We start from the raw sequence: 19,369 nt of genomic DNA, 5'->3' as shown, positions 1-19,369 counted from the left end.
CTCTCCCTATCTTTTCATATTGATGGCAGAATCCTTCAGCAGCAACCTCGACCACTGTCGAAGAGTCGGCCTCATCTCTGGTATCAAGTTCGGGAATGGAGTTAAAAACATTAATCATTCGCAATTTGCTGATGATACCCTGCTTATTGGTGGGGCTTCCACCACAATTGCAAAGCGTTTCAAAACTCTTCTTGATCAATTTATGGAGTGTTCTGGAGGAGAAGTTAACATTCAGAAAAGCTGCATATATGGCTGGAATATCTCCAAACAAACAGCTCATAATATTGCTAATATCTTTGGAGTAGCATACAAAGAAACTTGGGATCACTTCTCCTATCTTGGGATGCCGGTCACCTTGGGTGCTCTAAAAGCGGCTACCTGGAATGAAATAATCGACAAAGTCAAAAGAAAGGTTCAGCAATGGGGGACTCAATGGCTTAACCCAGCGGGCAGACTAATCCTTCTTAAATCAGGTATTTCCTCCTTACCTTTATATCGCTTCACTCTTTACCAAGCTCCTGCTTCGTTCCACAACAAGCTAGAAATTATCCTCCGGAATTTTTTATGGCAAGGAGGAAAAAAAGAAAAAAATAGATATAATTTGGTCAACTGGAAAAGTGTAATTCAATCTCCAGACAGAGGTGGATTAGGAATCAGAATGCCCAAAATTCTAAACCTAGCCTTTGGGATCAAAATGGCTTGGAGACTCATTAGTGAACCAAAAGCCTGGTGGAAACAGGTCATGGAATGCAAATATCTCTCGGATCATAGACAAAGACTCCTTGAATCTGATATCCCTTTAAGAAACTCCACCAAAATCTGGCAACTATGCAAGAAAGCAATTCCCAATCTTATTCAAAACACCTCAAAGATTCCGGGAGATGGAAGCAGTATCAATTATGCCACTGACAAAATCATGGGCCTCCAACCCTTAAACACTGTCGATGAAGCCATTCCCATCATACATTACCTTCACAGCAAAGGCATCAAAAGGCTGGATCAAATCTCAAAATGGGACGCTGAATGCGGTGCTTGGCTTAGCTGGGAATTCCCAGCTATTCCCCCAAATCTGGAATCTAGTTATCAAGCCCTTCTCAAAAATCTTCAAAACAGAGCCCCTATCAAAAAAGGAGCTTTAGATGGGCTTAGATGGGATCCCACGGGCTCAGGTTACACCATTAAATCGGGCTACCAATTCATCTGCAACAATACATATCAGGCCCCGGTCTGGAATCAATGGAGAATAATTTGGAAGTCTGAGGCCATCCCAAAGGTCAAATTCTTCATCTGGCTGCTGCTTAAGGGCAGAATTCTCACTTCGGAAAATCTGAGAAAGAGAGGGATACATGGTCCTTCAATTTGCCCTAACTGCTGCTCTGAGGAGGAAACCATCCACCATCTATTCCTTGATTGCGCCTTTGCGAAGAAATGCTGGACTATCATGGCCAACCTGGGCAACATAACTTGGCAGCCTCAACAAAACATTGCTGAGACAATCCAGGATTGGAGGAGGAACTGCCCCTGGAAAGACAAGCGGAGCAAGATTGTTAAAAGAACCTGGGACATCATCCCCCACAACCTCCTTTGGAAAATCTGGCTAACTAGAAACAAGAAAATATTCCAAAATAAAGAAGGCAATGTCTGGAAAACAAGTAGCAGTGCCCATCTACTGGCTCAGGAGACGATGGCTGTCAAAATTTCGGGGACAATTAAAGCAACAGATTACACAATTGAAGAGAGGCTCATGATCAGGTATATTCTAGGCAGTCCAGGTCAACACAATGGCATTCATAGGAAAGCCATTAAACCTCAGCATAAGATCAAAGATTGGGAAATAAGGCTTACTTCTCAGGAACTCAAAAGATGGCTAAGGAGCAATAATTGTCCAATCCTATTTTTTGACGGAGCCTCCAAGTCCAATCCAGGACCAGCAGGCGCAGGAGGTATCATTCTAGATGAATCAGGAGAGGAAATATGCAGCTATGAATGGAGTTTAGGGGAAAACACAAATAATAATGCTGAGGCCCTTGCTCTGTATCAAGGATTACTGCAATTAAAAAATAAGGGAATTAAAAACGCTCTTGTCCTAGGAGATTCCTCAGTCATCATTGGCCATATGAATCATTACAGGACCTCTGCAAACAGTAGTCTTCAGCAGCACCTACAACGCATCAAACTTCTCATTGAAAACTTTGAAAAAATTCGATTCTGCCATATCCTCCGCACTCACAATGGGGAAGCGGATAATCATGCTAATAATGCAGTCGGGCGCCAGGAAGGGGCATTGAGGCACAGTCAACAAGCCTTCTTCCAACCTCTGCCATGAATCAAGTCAATACTGACAATCCTCAAGCGCGCAAATACAGTAAGCGTGTGAGGGGTATGGTAAATTCTGCTCCAGGGTACAGCTTGAAATGCGTATACAGTCACACCCAGGATCCGCCTTTCAGATCAGCTGAAATCCCAAGTAAAACTCATAATCACAGCTACATGAAGTGCTCAAGCCGTCACGCTCAGGATGCGATCTTCAAGACAGTAGATATCCTAAGCAAAAATCTTAACCACAGCGAGAGATGGAGGACGGATCCTGCTGTCACAGTGAATCGTTCTGGAGAAATAAAAAAAAATCTAATAATCACAGAGAATCCGATCTATGATAAGAAACCAGGGCGCTGTAGATGGCTTCGATCTATAAATTTGAATCCAGGAAGGCATCCTAATGACATTCAGTGCTTCGATCAAGAACAGCCCCGTGGAAGCGAAGAAGGCGCTTTGGATCAGTCAACAAGGAGATTCCTTGCTCTGGTATCGGTTCTTTTCTCTCTGTATACTCTTACTTTAACCAAGCTTGCGGTTTTTTTCAGGATCAGATACGCAGGGAAGCCAAGAGCCTTGGAGCCCCTCCTTCTCCAACTTCTGCTTCTCGCTAAGTGCCCTTGCTGGCTGTTACCCTGCCTCCCATCTTGCCCTTCCAGTTTGCATCTATCTGGCTCACCCCCCCTTCTTCCTTATCTTCTTCTTCGGATCGATCATATTCAGACCCTTCCCTCTTATCGTTCCTCCCTCTTGCAAGAGCGTTCGGTGGGTTTGACCTGCTTTAAACCTGCCCCTTTCAATTCTGTCATCCTCCCGCGCCTCCCTTTACGGCCCCTCCCCTTCTTATCCTGCAGACAAAAGGAGTCTATTGAACATCTCTGTGAACCCGTCCTTCTTAGAAACCACCTCATTTTTAATATGGCTCGATCTGAGCAATGCTTTCATTGCCGCGACCTTCAGGCGGAATTTGATGAGGTCAGAGCCCAGCAACGAATTCTAGAAGATCAAGTGCGCAATATGGAAGGTAGGCATGTCGAGCAGATTCGAAGTCTGGAAGCAAAATTCGAGGAGCAGTTCAGAAATCTCCATACCAAATACCGCACAGAAATGAATTTGTTTCTCCACAAGGTTCACTCTCTTCAGGAACAGTTTAATGGGCTCAGCAACAGATGTATCCATGCTGAGGAATCGCTGGCAATCCTAAGGGAAATTTTGGAAGCAAAACAGAAAGAAAAATCAACATCTTCAAGTGCAAAGCCGATGGAAGCAGATCAGCACCCCGAGGACTCCACAGCGAGAAATATCAGCCATATCTCCATTGACTGATTATGTATTGCAAATGCAAATTTTTGTGTCACCAATTTGTCCGGATTTATAGTAGTATTAGTTCTTTAGTAGTCAGAATTTTCAGAAATCAATTTCAGGATAGGGAACCCAAGCAGTGTCTTTGGAATTGTAACGCTCTTGAAGCATCCTATGTACGGCTTTATGCCTTATCTCTTTTTTCAATCAATACATAGCATCCGACCTTGTTATAAAAAAAAAAAAAAAAAAAATTTAAAAAAAATCCAAAAACATTAAAAAAATATAATATATTAATTTTTAAAATTACCAAAAAAAATAATATTCTAAAATATTAAAATTAAAATTCTACTTTATTAATATTCCAAAGCAAATCAAGAAACAAATTTAAGTGAAAAAATCCTCTAAATATATAGAAAAGAACATAATTCACATTTGAACAAAGAAAAACCTTTTTCAAATAAAAATTCAAATATAAGACAAAGAAGATTAAATAATATAAGCAAATATAACACAAAGAAAAGTAAATGATATTAAGTAATCCATAAGTCAAAATGCATTTAAAATAGAGCTTCAGGTAAAATCGCTGGTTCACACAATTCTAGAAAAAGGGAGCTCCGAATTTCTTAATACCTCAACCCATTGAAAGGCATAGATGACAGGTGTGATATTCGATTTCATAGAATAAATTTATATTATTTATTATTATTATTATTATTATTATTATTATTATTGCATGAATTTTTTTGTTTATAGAATAAAGAATTTGTTTCTATTTTATGCAATAATTTGACTATTAAATTTAAAAAAAAAACATACATATTTTATTTTTTTTAATTTTAAATCTATAATTCCTTTAAAAAAACACATACTCTTAATTATTAAACTCACTCAAACTATACAAATATAATATTATAAAATTTAATAAATAAAAATAAACAAATTTATTTTAATTTTTAATATCCGCTATGTGAAACTTTCTTCTATATTATAATTGCTCATTTTGAAAAATATATAATCTTGCTACATGTCCTGTAACAATCCAATTAGTCCGTAATTTAATTACATGTGTTCACAAATTAATGTAATATAAAAATATGTTTACTCGTTAGGTCAAGAATGGTCCACGTTGTTTTACTCCGACGTGGATTTTCAATTCTAACATTTTTCATAATCTTTTATAGCTCAATTACCAAACCTCGAACACAAATGATATTATTTTGTTTGCTAGCAATTTTAGAAGCTTGATTGTAGTTTTGGAGACTATAATCATAAATATGATCTTTATAAATACCTTTCTTAGTTTCATTTTCCTAACCTGAAAAATGTATAAATCATTATCTTACTAATGATAATATTTCTATATTAAAGTAAAAATAAAAATAAAAAACCTCATAAACAATTATTAGAAACAAAAACACCTAAATTATATATTTTTAATATACATTAATTAAAATTAATAAAAAATTGAAACTATATTACTTCAAAAATAAACCCATCTAAACCAAAAAATAAAAAATCAAATTGAAACTATATTACTTCAAAAATAAACCCATCTAAACCAAAAAATAAAAAATTAATTTTGTTTTGTTTACATGATATAAATACATGGATATTAAACAAAACTTCAAAGATATATTTTAGAACAAAAATTAATTACTATTAATAATGATAAAAAGATATTAATTAAAGAGCTAGGATTTACTTTAATTTGAATCATGGCTAATTTTGTTTGGTATAATTGTGGATTATCATATTAAGTAATAGAGAATTTTTTGGCAACAAAAATATGTGATTCTTAGTGGAAATAATGATATAACAATTGAGAAATGAAAATTAAAAGAAAATTAATAATACTAATTCATTTTTAAGGACATTATGAATCTAAACACCAAATCAGTATATAAATTCTCTTCTTTGTGGAACAAGAGACCCTTCCATACAATAATTTGATTACTAGTCTATAGAAATGTACATTCTCTAGCCTTATTTGTATTTGAACCTATAATTTTTAAAAAAGAAACACATGTTTTTAATCATTAAATCTACTAAAAAACAAAACATACACAAAACAAAACAAAAATAAAAATAACAAAAATTAAATTGAAATTTTCAATAACAAGAATCTCTCTTCAACTACTTCCCCATTTATTTCTCACATCCCTTCTCTAAACATTTCCCTTCACCATGGTATAAGTTAGGTGAATGGGGAAGAATTTTCAAAATCTCACACCTCCCATCCCATTTATATGCTTGAGAGCTTCTTCCATGGCCACTTAAAGCAATGAGAGGATTTGGGTTTAGAATGGTGAATAGAAGTCCAAGGACTAGGGAGAATTATTTATTTATTTTATTTTATTATATATAAATATATATACGAAAAGTGAAATATATATATATATATTTATTTATTTATTGGTTTTGAAATTTTATTTTTTATTTTGGTTTAAATTTTTCATTTAATTGTTGTTTACATAAAAATTTTAAAACCACTTTAAATATTTAAATATTTGTTTTGATAAAAGTGAAATTAAATAAATAAATTTAAAAAATATATAAGGTTTAGCATTTGTTACAAAAATATTTGTATTTCTAACTATAAATATTGAGAATTGGAAAAAAATTATTGTTTTTTTTTAAGGTGTAATAAAGTATCATCGTATGGGATGACAAGGGATGTTACATGTGGGAGGGAATTGAGGCCATCATCCCATTGGACAATGAATGGGGAGAACGTTGCACATTGCCCCTCCCACTTGAGCAGATTAATACCACTCCATAACTGATTTGGGTCATGTAAGATATTTATTACAGTGATTGCCTTGTCACACAAGGAGGATGTGGTTATAATGTTCCATCTTGTAACATAATATGACCCTATTCACTCCTAGTCACTTCTCCAATAATTATATATTCCTCTTTCAAAATCTGTCGTCACCCCCATCCCATCCTCTAGACTCTTACACACCAATTGTTTGTTGTTTCCTTCCTCCACATATTATTTTGGAAATATCTTTGTTATCATCTTTGAATTATATGCCTCACCTTAACCTTGAATGGTTTACCCTTGCATCACTAAAGTTGTTTGGGTGGGTTCTAAGCCCTCCTTCTCCTGATTGACATTCCTTCTACCTTTGGTGTGGTTCTTGTCATTCTTCTTCTACATGGACCATTTCCTATTATTGTACTTTCTCCTAAATTTACCAATGACACATCAACAAGGCCAAAGCCAAAGAGGAGTTGGAAATCATGGATCTCAAGGGTGTTCACATGCTATATTTAGAGAAGAGTCTCCGGCCAAGTTGTTTTGAGCTCAAATTCCTATGGACATTCAACAAGAGCTTTAAGAGGCCAAACGGGAAGCTACTAAAGAAATAGAATGATTATCATATACTAAAAATTGTTTTATTGGTTAATGAGAATGTCTTTTGGATTAATCAGATCATTAGGATTTGATTGATGTTTCGAACCAACTAATGTGGTTAATCCTTAGGACAAAGGCAAAAAAATCCATTAATCCTAAAGAATAAACAACAAGGATGCATCAAGGTCCAGAGTTGGCCGTTAGGATTTAGTTATTGAATTAACTAAAATAATATTTATTAATGTTTAGTTATAGACTAGTTGTTATAAATTAGCCGTTATTTATTTATATCTATATAAAATTAATTAATTATTGGTTGTTGCATGGGTTCTTGATATAGAGCATACCATAATATGATAGAATTAGTGTCTTCACACTATAGACCTCTATTAGGAAATGAAGATGCTATTGGGTAAGATGCTCCTAGAATGAAGCAATGTCAAGGACGAAATTCTTCTTATGCTCGACGAAATACATCTACAAATGAAAGATGTAGCCAACATAATGGAGCACATTAAAACCCTCCTAGCCCCATCATTTGATCCGGGGACAACTAGTAAACATGTTGAAGACTCCATTATGGTGGACACCTTTGTTCTCTTCCTTGATTTATATGGTTTTCAATTTTTCAAAGGTACTCTATAGGTTTTCAACCTTAACATGTTAGTCTAGTGCTAGATAATTACAATTTTGAATAGAAGCATACTATCATATTCTTTATAAATTTTGATTTTAAAACTATCATGAAAAAGTGTCTCTTGCATTGCCACCAATTTGGTTTCCCTTGTGGCGGACTAGGGCCTTGCACTAATCTTCTTAATTTAAAATCTTAATGAAAATTAATAGAACAAATTAGCTTAAAAAAAGTGTAATAAAACAATTAATTACCTAATGTATACGAAAAATTAATAGAAAATTTTTATTTAAATTGAAACATTCTAAAATATGAATTAGAAATATTAGAATATATAATAATAATATAGTATTATAATTAATATTTAAGGGGATGTTTTGGAAATAAACTTAAGAGAAAATTGTATTCTCCAAGTTATGAGGTTATTTGTGGAAGGGTGAATAGTTGTATAGTTCTTTGCTTTTAATGAAAAATCATTAGTTCATTTAATAGAGAATATTCTTTTTTTGAATCTCTCATATTTTGTGTACTTTTTAATTTGGTATCAATGAATGTTATTTAGATACTTCCATGTTAATCAAAAGTTATATTTTTTTTTCCAAGTGAGGAATTGATTATAGCATTGTTGACTACTTTTTCCTATTAAGAACTACAATCAATCTTTCAGGGGGAATTCTTAAAGTTTCCTCTACGTTTCTATAGAGGTGGTACTCTTTTTTTCCACTTAAAATTTCCAATTAACTCAAATAATGATAATTAAGAATTAAACACATTCACATCTATGAATGAATGAAGTGATAAAGAATAAAAAATAAGTAAAACATAATTAAATAATAACCTCACAAATGATTCATTCCACCATATACATCCATTCACACATAATGAGGAAGACACATTTAAAGCAATATGAATAAACAGAAAATAAAAGAGACACTCAAGGTATTTCAAAGAGCTTTAAATGATTTCATTCATTCAAGATCATAAGAATCATAGGAGAACATTCATGAGGTCTCATGCATGATAAAATTATATAAAATCGCAAATGTTACACACTCTTGAAATAGCTCTCTATGAGACTGAAAATATTACAAATTGGAATTTAAGTTCGAATAGAATGTATGCCTAAACTATTCCACAAAATTCTTAATACTTAAATAAAAATTAAATGCATTTGTCCCTAAAAGACTAGAATGAGGCTCATATGGACCAAATAAATAGTACAATAACATAGAAGAAAGAAAAGAATTGCAGTCCGCAATTAACTTTACAATTAAACAAAACAATTCATAAAATTGGATGATCTGATATTGAGATGAAATAGAAAAGAAAAATTACTTCAAATAAAATGCAAGAAACTTTCAAAGTTGCAAAAGAATGATGGGTGGAATGAATCCTCTATCCACCTTTTCAAAATCTAGATGTTGGAATATATGTTGGCTTCAAATGTGTAAACACCCTTGGCATTTATTCAAGATTAACAATTTCAGTAAAAATCCTTTAATCCCATCATCAATGTAGTCCTTCACGGGATGAACAATTATCTCTTATTTCACTCTTAACCTAAAGATTCACCTTCCATTTCCTTAGAATATGAGTGTAATTGTTTAATAATCAATAGGAGATTTTCATGATTTCCTCTTCTAGGGAATTAGTAAGATTGTCGAAATCATTGGCTTGGGACGTTTTAATGACGTTTAAGTTTTCCTCTCGCTGGTCCTTCAAAATCAACATATAATATGAATATTAGCCCTTCAAGGTTTTAAATAACCTTGATTTTAATCTTTGCACAATTAATTATAGTATCCTTTGACATATAAATTCTTACAAACTGTCTTTCTCGTATCTTTTTTATTTGCTTTCTTGATGGAAGTCCCTAATGAGTCTTCTAAAAATCACTTAGAATGGTAATTTTTGTCATGAATGTATTTAAATATTGTTTGAAAAAATGTTGATTATGGTCAAGGTCATTAGTAAAATAAGAATTTTTCCAAAATAATTCTTAAATACAAAATATTTTATGTTGAAGAAATGATGCTTAGTTGTTTAGTAATGTTTTTTGCAACATAGTCTTATTCCACTAAGTAGATTTGTTGCCTTCTTTATCTTATTGGGTGTGTCAAGTTTAGTTCATGGTACATGATCTCGAGGTACAATATCCAAAGAGGGTGTAAATAGAGGTGTAGAGATTAGGGCTTCTTGAAGCTCATTGAATTTCTTCTTTAATCACATATTTTGCTCTATGACAGAATGGGAAAAAGAATCCCTTGTATTCGTATTAAAAGTCTAAAAGGCCCTATTCTTGAAACATCTACTCTAGACTTCAATTACTTTGTAATGTTTTTATTTTTAACATGAACCCTTTCAATTTGTAATTTTCTTTCGACCTTATTATAATGGGCATTGTACATAGTCAACGGTTGTTCTTCAAATATTATTGGATCTTCAGTAGCCAACTCCTCTACCATCTTTTGACTTTGTACTATTCATAGTGCCACCTTGTTGGGCACTATGGCATTGTCTACCTATATATCCATGGGTCCTTATGATTTTTTGGATCCTTTCTTACTAGAGATTATCTTACTTTTTGATGGTGCAACAACATGAAAACTTTCCAAATCAATATGCAGGGGTCATTCTTTGGCATCATCTCCTCTAGAATGTTGATCATTACCCTCTTCTCTAACCATGCATATTTTGTTATGAAACCAGCTCAAGAAAAGATAGATCAACGCCTTAGAATTCAGCCTCTTCGAGGGGGCAACCTCCTTTACATTACATAAATGAACAATTCTTGGATGATACAAATGACAAAACCTCCTTTCTATATATAGGAGTCTAAGGAGTCACAATATAATCCAGCCGACCTAACAATAATAATATAAAGCCACAAAAATAACAATAGAGGGATTCTATGGGGCACAGAAATAACAATATGGGGGTAATAGGGGCACAACAATATAAATAAGGGGTATAACTACAATAGTAATGGGGTAATCACTAGTATTATAGGGACCCAACATGCCCCTCTCCTTCAAAAAAGTGTTGTCCTCAACGCTTGAGTAGTTCTGGATACTTCTGCATAAAATTCTCATCCTCCCATGTGGAATCTTCAGCGGATAAGTTCTTCCACTTGATAAGATACTCTGAAATTGATCGATTTCGTAGCTGTCGAGTTCTTGTTTCTGTGACTGCTTCCGGTTCCAATATAATTTTTCCTTCCTCGTCAAGTTCTGGCAATATTGTTTGAACTGGGAGCTTGTCGCCTATAACCTTCTTTAAACATGAAACATGGAAAACTGGGTGCAATCGAGAAGCTGCAGGAAGCTCCAATTTGTATGCCATAGTACCAATCTTTTGCAACACCTTGTACGGACCATAATACTTTGGTGATAATTTATTATCCTTCTTAGCTTGCTTTAGGGACATTTGCTTATATGGTTGTAGCCGTAGGAATACCCAATCACCTACATCAAAACTTCTTTCACTGCGATGTTGATCTGCCTGTTGTTTCATTCTATTTTGTGCCAACACGAGGTTATCCTTTAAGAGTTGGAGGACTTGTTGTTGATGTTCGATGTGATGTTCCACTGCCTGAACCTTAGAATTTTCTCTTAAATATGATGTGATGGATGGTGGTTGATACCCATAAAGTGCCATAAATGGGGTCATTTTTGTTGCTGTATGGAAGGAAGTGTTATACCACCATTCAGCCAGAGGCAACCATTTGACCCATTGTGTCTGTTTATCAGATACAAAGCAACGAAGATATCCTTCCAAACATTTGTTTACTATCTCAGTTTGCCCATCAGATTGAGGATGATAAGATGAGCTATGAGCTAACTGAGTACCAAGACAAGAAAATAATTCTGTCCAAAAATTTCCAGTGAAAATGGGATCTCTGTCACTTACAATAATCTTTGGGTTTCCATGTAGCTTTTGAATTGTTTCCATAAATGCAGTAGAAACTGTACTGGCTTTAAATGGATGTGATAATGCACAAAAGTGTGCATACTTGGTAAGTCTGTCAACTACCACCATGATGACACTCTTTCCCTCAGACTTGGGTAAACCTGTGATAAAATCCATTGAAACCTCCTCCCAACGTTGGCTTGGAATGGATAAAGGTTGTAATAGACCCGGTGTCTTAATTGTTTCAACTTTATTTTGTTGGCAAACCAAACATTCCGCCACAAACTTTTGAATATCTGATTTAAGGCCATCCCAAAAAAATTCCTTCTTAACCCTGTGGTAAGTTTTTAAAAATCCTGAGTGCCCTCCTAAGGGAGAAGTGTGCAATTCCATAAGAATCTTTTGTTTTAGCTGGGAATTCTTACAGAGGTATAAGCGATCTTTGTACCATAACGAATCATTTTCCAGCTAAATGTATCAGACGTACTGGAATCTTGTTGTAGCTTTCGAATAAGTGCCCAAACTTCTTCGTCATTCTTCCATTCCTCCCTTGCTTCGTTTATCCAATCTGGTTGGATAATAGAAATGGCGCACAACAATGCTTCCACATCCTCATCCTTTCTTGAGAGTGCATCTGCCACCACATTTTGCTTCCCTTTTTTGTAGATGATTTCAAAGTCATAACCCAACATCTTTGTGACCCACTTTTGTTGCTCTTCAGAGGATAATCTTTGTTCTAAAAAGTATTTAAGGCTATCATGATCCGTTTTTACCTTGAAGTGTCTTCCCATTAGGTAGGGTCGCCATTTCTTAAGTGCATGGAGTATTGCCAACATTTCCTTCTCATAAATAGCTTTGCTTAAAAACTTTCCCTTGATTGGACGACTTTCAAAAGCAATGGGTCTTTCATCTTGCATTAGAACAGCACCAATTCCATTTCCTGAAGCATCACATTCCACAATAAAGGTTTTTGTGAAGTCCGGTGTAGCTAAGACCGGTGCTTGGCACATTGCCTCTTTAAGATGTTCAAAGGCCTTTGTTGCTTCCGGAGTCCATGAAAATGCATCTTTCTTCAATAATGTTGTTAGAGGTGCTGCTATTCTCCCATAATTCTTAACAAACTTGCGATAATACCCTGTCAACCCAAGAAATCCTCGCAGATGCTTTATGGATGTGGGGATTTTCCATTCCTTAATGGCTTTAATTTTGCTAGGGTCTACCTTAACTCCTTCATGAGATACAATATGACCCAAATATTCCACCTCCTGGACTCCAAAGAAACATTTGGATCTTTTTGCATATAATTGTTTCTCCTCCAATAGTTGTAGCACCCTGTCAACATGTTCAACATGATCCTTCCAAGACTTGCTGTAGATTAGTATATCATCAAAAAATACTAACACAAATTTTCTAAGGAATGGTTTGAAAATTGAATTCATCAAACCTTGAAATGTTGAAGGTGCATTGGTAAGGCCAAAAGGCATGACCAAAAATTCATAATGACCCTCATGAGTTCTAAATGCCGTTTTCGGAATGTCTTCAATCTTCATTCTGATTTGATGATATCCCGAACGAAGATCCAACTTGGTGAAGTAAATTGATCCATGCAATTCATCCAGTAATTCATCAATGACAGGAATGGGGAACTTATCTTTAATAGTGAGCTTGTTGAGCTCCCTATAATCCGGACACATGCGCCATGATCCATCCTTCTTGTGCACCAATACTACTGGAGCAGAGAAAGAACTTTGACTCGGTTGAATTATACCAGCCTCTAGCATTTCTGCAACCATACGTTCAATTTCACTTTTTTGGACATAGGGATATCTGTACGGCCTGATGTTTGGAGGAACACTTCCTGGAATCAGATGAATAGCATGATCATGATCACGCATAGGTGGGAGACCTTTGGGAGTCTCAAATACCTTGGAATGATTGTCCAGGACTTTTTGGAGATCTGGAGAAATAGATGATTCCAATGTGGAAACATCTAGCGAACATAATTGTGCAATTACACCTCTTTGCTCCTTTTTTAGAAGCTTTGTCATACCATTAGAGCTGATTATCTTTCCTGGTTTCCCTGCAATACCCCTTAATTCAACTTCCTTTCCTTCCGTAGAAAATTTGATGAAAAGTTCTTGAAAATTAAAAGCTATTGTACCCAAGGATTGTAGCCATTGGACTCCTAGTACAACATCAGCACCTCCCATTGGAATGGAAAGCATTGGGCTAGTCAATACATATTCTCCCATGGATAGCTTGATATTATGGCACTTTCCAGAGCAATTTATTGTTCCTCCATTTGCAATCATCACTTGACACTCTGGTGCTGGATATAGGAAGCAATTCAATTCTTTTGCTACCCTACAATGAATAAAATTGTGGGTGCTTCCTGAATCAATCAACACTATTACCTTTTTCTTCTTGATTTGTCCTTCTATCTTGATGGTTTGAGGAGTGGTAATTCCCGCCAATGCATTACAAGATATGGTCGGATTTATTTGTTCTTCATCTAGGCTTTGTTCCTGGAGTATATCCTCTTCTTTTGACCTTTCTTGCTCCTTTTCTTCTTCCTCTTCACAATCTATGTAGAATAATTTCTTCTCAGCACACTTATGACCTTTAGTGTATTTGCTATCACAACTGTAACAAAGCCCTTTTGCTCTTTTTTCTTCCAATTGTTGTGGTGTCAACCTTATAGGTTGTGGAAGACTAGGGGCAACAACACTTCCGTCTTTATAGTTGTGAGTGGTATGCTTCCTAGTTGCCATAATTTTGCTTTCCATTTTTCTTGCTAACCTGAATGCCTTCTCTAATGAATCAGGTTCCCAAAGGCGAACATCATGTTGGATATTATCCTTTAAAGACCCTATGAACACATCAATCCTATGCTCCTCTGGAATATCTTTTACCCTTATGTTCAATTTTTGGAACTCCTCAATGTGCTCCATTATTGAACCCTTTTGTTTGAGACTTATCAATTGGCTAAAAAAAGTGTTGCTTTTTGTATCCTCATAATGTGCTATCAATTCTTCCGTAAAAATTGCCCAAGTGATAAATTTTTTACGAGAGCAAAGCCATTGATACCATACAAACTGATTTGGTTCCAAATATACAGTTGCCATACGTACCTTTTGTGTGTTTTGCACATTATTGAGATCGAAGAATTGCTCCATCTGTAATATCCATGTGGCGGGATCCTTGCCATCAAACTTCCTCATATCGATTTTTGGAATATGGTGAGTCTTCGATCCAACATTAGAGTCTATGGAATCATGATTAACATTTCTTTTGTTCTCATCATGAGTTTCCTTTACTACCTTTTCACCATTAGTAAGTATTTCTTGTAGAAAATTTGTCAAATCTATCTTCAAATCTGCCATGTCTGTCTTCAAATCTGTCTTCAAATCTGCCATGTTTGTCTTCAAATCTGTCTTCAAATCATCCATCTTAGCTTCCATGCCCTTTATCTTAGATTCCACGCCATTTATCTTAGATTCCACGCCATTTATCTTAGCTTCTGTTAGCTTTTGTGAGCGTGACATTTGTTGCACTTGTTCTTGTAATTTTGATATATCATGTAGCATTTCTTCCTCTTCTTCATGAGTCATGCTAGAGCTTTCAGGTTCCTTACTAGGTGTTTGCATTTTCTTTCCTCGGGGCATCAGTTACCGATAATAATGCTTTACTATGCCCTTTGAATTCCGTTAAACCAAGCTTACACAAAAATTTAAAAAAAACTACACACCTTTTTTCACTTTATAGAAGCCTGATATTGAATCTGATGTATCTCTGTAATTTCAAATCATCCGATTCTGAAATTGCAACCTGTAGTAGCCTTCTGTGTCCTCTTTCCAATGCCACAAGTCTGACCCAAATTGGATTCTCCAAGGAAGAGTTATGTGAAATCTCCCACAGTGACTTGCTTTTAGACTAGTTCAGTAGAGCGAACTTGTACGACGTGCCACGAGTCACTGTTTCAACCTTTGGATCTGAAACACGTATACAAGAAACTACAGTCCGTCCTCTTTCTGTACCTTCTTACGAAATTTCAATCCGATCCCCAGAGAGAAAGTTATGACGATTTTCCCCAGGTCACCTGTTTTGAATGTAATTCAGGAGTCTGCAAAAAGACCAACTTCCTCAGATCATATCTCCGCAAATATCGCGCGAAAAGCTCTGAAATTCGGACCCAAGGTTCAGCGCGATTTCTTCTCAAATGGGTTTTTTTTTGCGACTTCTGAAACGTCACAGAAAAAAAGTTATAGCGAAAATTCCACGATGACCTGTTTGGAGCAGCGAAACCCTAGAATCCAAAGCTCTGATACCAAATGTTATGAAACCAGCTCAAGAAAAGATAGAAAAGATAGATCAACGCCTTAGAATTCAGCCTCTTCGAGGGGGTAACCTCCTTTACATTACATAAATGAACAATTCTTGGATGATACAAATGACAAAACCTCCTTTCTATATATAGGAGTCTAAGGAGTCACAATATAATCCAGCCGACCTAACAATAATAATATAAAGCCACAAAAATAACAATAGAGGGATTCTATGGGGCACAGAAATAACAACATGGGGGTAATAGGGGCACAACAATATAAATAAGGGGTATAACTACAATAGTAATGGGGTAATCACTAGTATTATAGGGACCCAACATATTTCCTATTTCTTACATACAAAAGGAGTGGAGGAAGATTGTATATTGTTGGTGCTTTTTACCCATTGTTTGGTTTTAGTTTTTTGTTGTCGAGAGTTTATACTGATTTCGGTGCCCAGGTCTTCATTTATTATTTCTTCTTCCTTTTTATTTACAACCTATAGGTCACTATCTCCTATTACTTTTGTAATACTAGTAAATAAATTACCATACCTAAGGGATTTTAAATGTTCTAAGAATATCCCTTCAAGGTCAAATCCTTTAATATGTTTAGCTTATTTTAAATAGAATGCCTTGAGATTTTCAAGCACTTTGTGTAAATCAGAAGACTTATTTACTATAACATTATATACATGAAAGGATAGAGGAATACCTTGTTTCCTTTTCCTTTTATTAAATAATATATACTAAGAGAGATAGTTCATATAGACTTCCACAAAAAAATATTTATCACAGATGAAGACAAGAAGAAACAAAGGGCGTACTTCATACCCATACATTCTTATGTAAGTGTGATTTTCTTCATGTACACAAAATCCTTAAGGAAATTTTGTGTTTCTTGAGTTTGTGTTTCAAGTCCTATTAACATATGTTTTAATTCTTGAACAAAATTATCTTGAAGGTAGCAAAAATGAAAAGGGTGCCTTATGTCTCCAAATGATAGGGTACCAAAATTGAACTAATTCAATCTTAGGATTCACATTATTCCTTAAAGACAAGTTGTTCAACAAATTAAAATATACGACTGATAATACCAAATAATACATCATGAAAAATATCTAGGTCTTTAAATGATTTTTCAATTGGAATGAAATTTCATTGGAAATCACTTATGCCTAGTCAAACATAGTTTCCCTTTTGAAAGAGAAGTATATATTGTAAAGGACCAACTTGGGTATATGGGATGTTGAATCTTGTCCCATTATCCTTACAAGTAACTGGGATAATTCTTGATAAGGCTTTGAAAATACCAAAATATCAATGGATGAGAGATTTTTTTGGCATGTACCGATCGAGCCATGATTTCCTTGAGTACATTTAAGAATCCAATTTTGGATATTTAAGTTCCCTATTTAAGTAAGGAAAAGTTAGCAATTTTTTGAAGACCTTGGGAGTTAAGAATATTGCATTCATTCCCTAGAGAGTCACCCTAACCTTTCTGGTCTTGGAGTCAAAATAACAAGCACACCAGGAAATGAGTTCTCTAAAATCAAATACTTTGTGAATGTACCCAAAATTTGTTAGGCCATTTCTCCATATTTTATTATTTAGCTTCTACTTGTAGAAAATCCTGTAGATTCACAAGCTCATGTAATCTACTAAAACAAGAGACAAGAATCTACTTCTACTCTTTACAGCAGAATCCCATAAACGTCGAGAAAACAATAATCAATAGAGGAAGAGAACCAAAGGCACATAACATAGTAAATATCCAGGGAAAGCCACAGCTCAAAACCCCATTATCTATTTTGTATTAATCCAGAAAATCAAGATGAAATTACAATGCTTGTTCTCTCTAGAACAATCCTAGCACTCAGAAAATTCAATCTCCAACTCATAAGCAAGCTCAAGGCCAAATCTTAGCCTTTTCACAAGCTCTCCAAGTCTCTATTCCAATGTGTAATTCCTATGAAGGATAGCTTGTATTTAAAGGGAAATAAAGCCTCTAAAAATAGCGCAATCCCTCAAGGATCAGTTCCTGATTACATGCACTATCAGTGCAACTCAGAAAAATCTAAAACAAATAGTACATTGTCCCTACACTCTAGTCTCAATTGGGTCTTTCTCATAATCAACATGCATGAGTTTCTGATGGTGGAATCTTCAGTTAACTAGAGTAGCACTAATTAGGTCACTAGTGTCCCAACTGGCTGTTTACTTACTATTAGTTCCTGAATCTGATTGGAACTTATTTAACTGGACTTAACTCAATAAACTGAGTTAACTAATTACAACTCATTCATAACTCATCCTTAACTCCTATAAGTTAGGGAGAACATATACATGTCTTCTAAAATACTTCCAATTCGAATTTCCTAAATTAATTAAGTTAATTAAACTTAATTAATTATTTTCAAATTTCTATGAGAAAAGAATTCTATTTTAATTCACAGTTTAATTCAAGGACAAATTAAACTGGAATTTCTTGTTGCCATTTCTCAACACTCCCTCTCAACAAGAAAGGGATTATCCACTACCCCGATCATGTCTCTGTGAAACTCGAATTTACATCTTGGCAATGCCTTTGTCAAGATGTCAACATCTTGCTCCTCCGTGGGAATGTAATCTAACAACATGATCTGCCTCAATACACAATCTCTGAGATGATGATATTGATATCTATATGCTTGGACCGATCATGAAAAATTGGATTTTTAGAGAGTTTGATACAACTCTGATTATCACAATAAATCATTGTCAGATCCATCTGCTGACCAAACAAACCAACCAGGATCTTCCTCATCCAGATAGCCTCACATGTTGCTTGACTTGCAGCCATGTACTCTGCCTCTGTCGAACTGAGTGCAACCAATATTTGTTTCTTGTTGTACCAAGAAACTGCAGCTAACCCAATACTAAAGATCCCTCTTGTTGTTCTCTTCCTGTCAAATGGACTCCCCGCCCAATCTGCATCGGTGAAGCCTTGAAGCTTCACTCCCTCTGTCCATCTGTACCACAACCCAAATTGAGTAGTGCCTATGAGGTATCTCAATACATGCTTTGCCACCTTCCAATACAACTTGGTAGGCCTAACCATCACTTGACTAAGTTGGTTAACTGCATAACACATATATGGTCGTGTTTCACCAAATACATGATTGAACCCACAAGCTACCAGTAAATAGTAGCTTCCACTACTTCCCCTGAAGTAGCATCCTCCTTCCTCCAGTTACTAGCTAGAGGAGTCTCCATGGGTTTACTGCTCTCCATGTGGAATCTCTTGAGTATCTCATTGGCATACTTGCCTTGAGAAACAAACAACTCCCCATCTCCCTGCCATACCTCCATGCCAAGAAATTAATGCATGAGCCCCATGTCCTTCATCTCAAACTCTCTTGCAAGGTCCTCCTTGCAAGATTTGTTGAGTGTCTCTCATCACCTGTCAGTATGAAAATCATCTACATAAAGTACAATGATCAAAATCTTACCTTCCACCACTATGTGATATAGGTTCGCA

The sequence above is a fragment of the Pinus tabuliformis genome, chromosome X, assembly GCF_031772625.1.
Source record: "Pinus tabuliformis cultivar Carrire ecotype Pingquan chromosome X, CPIR1, whole genome shotgun sequence".
Lineage (NCBI taxonomy): Eukaryota > Viridiplantae > Streptophyta > Pinopsida > Pinales > Pinaceae > Pinus > Pinus tabuliformis.
Note: the sequence above shows the minus strand (reverse complement) of the source record.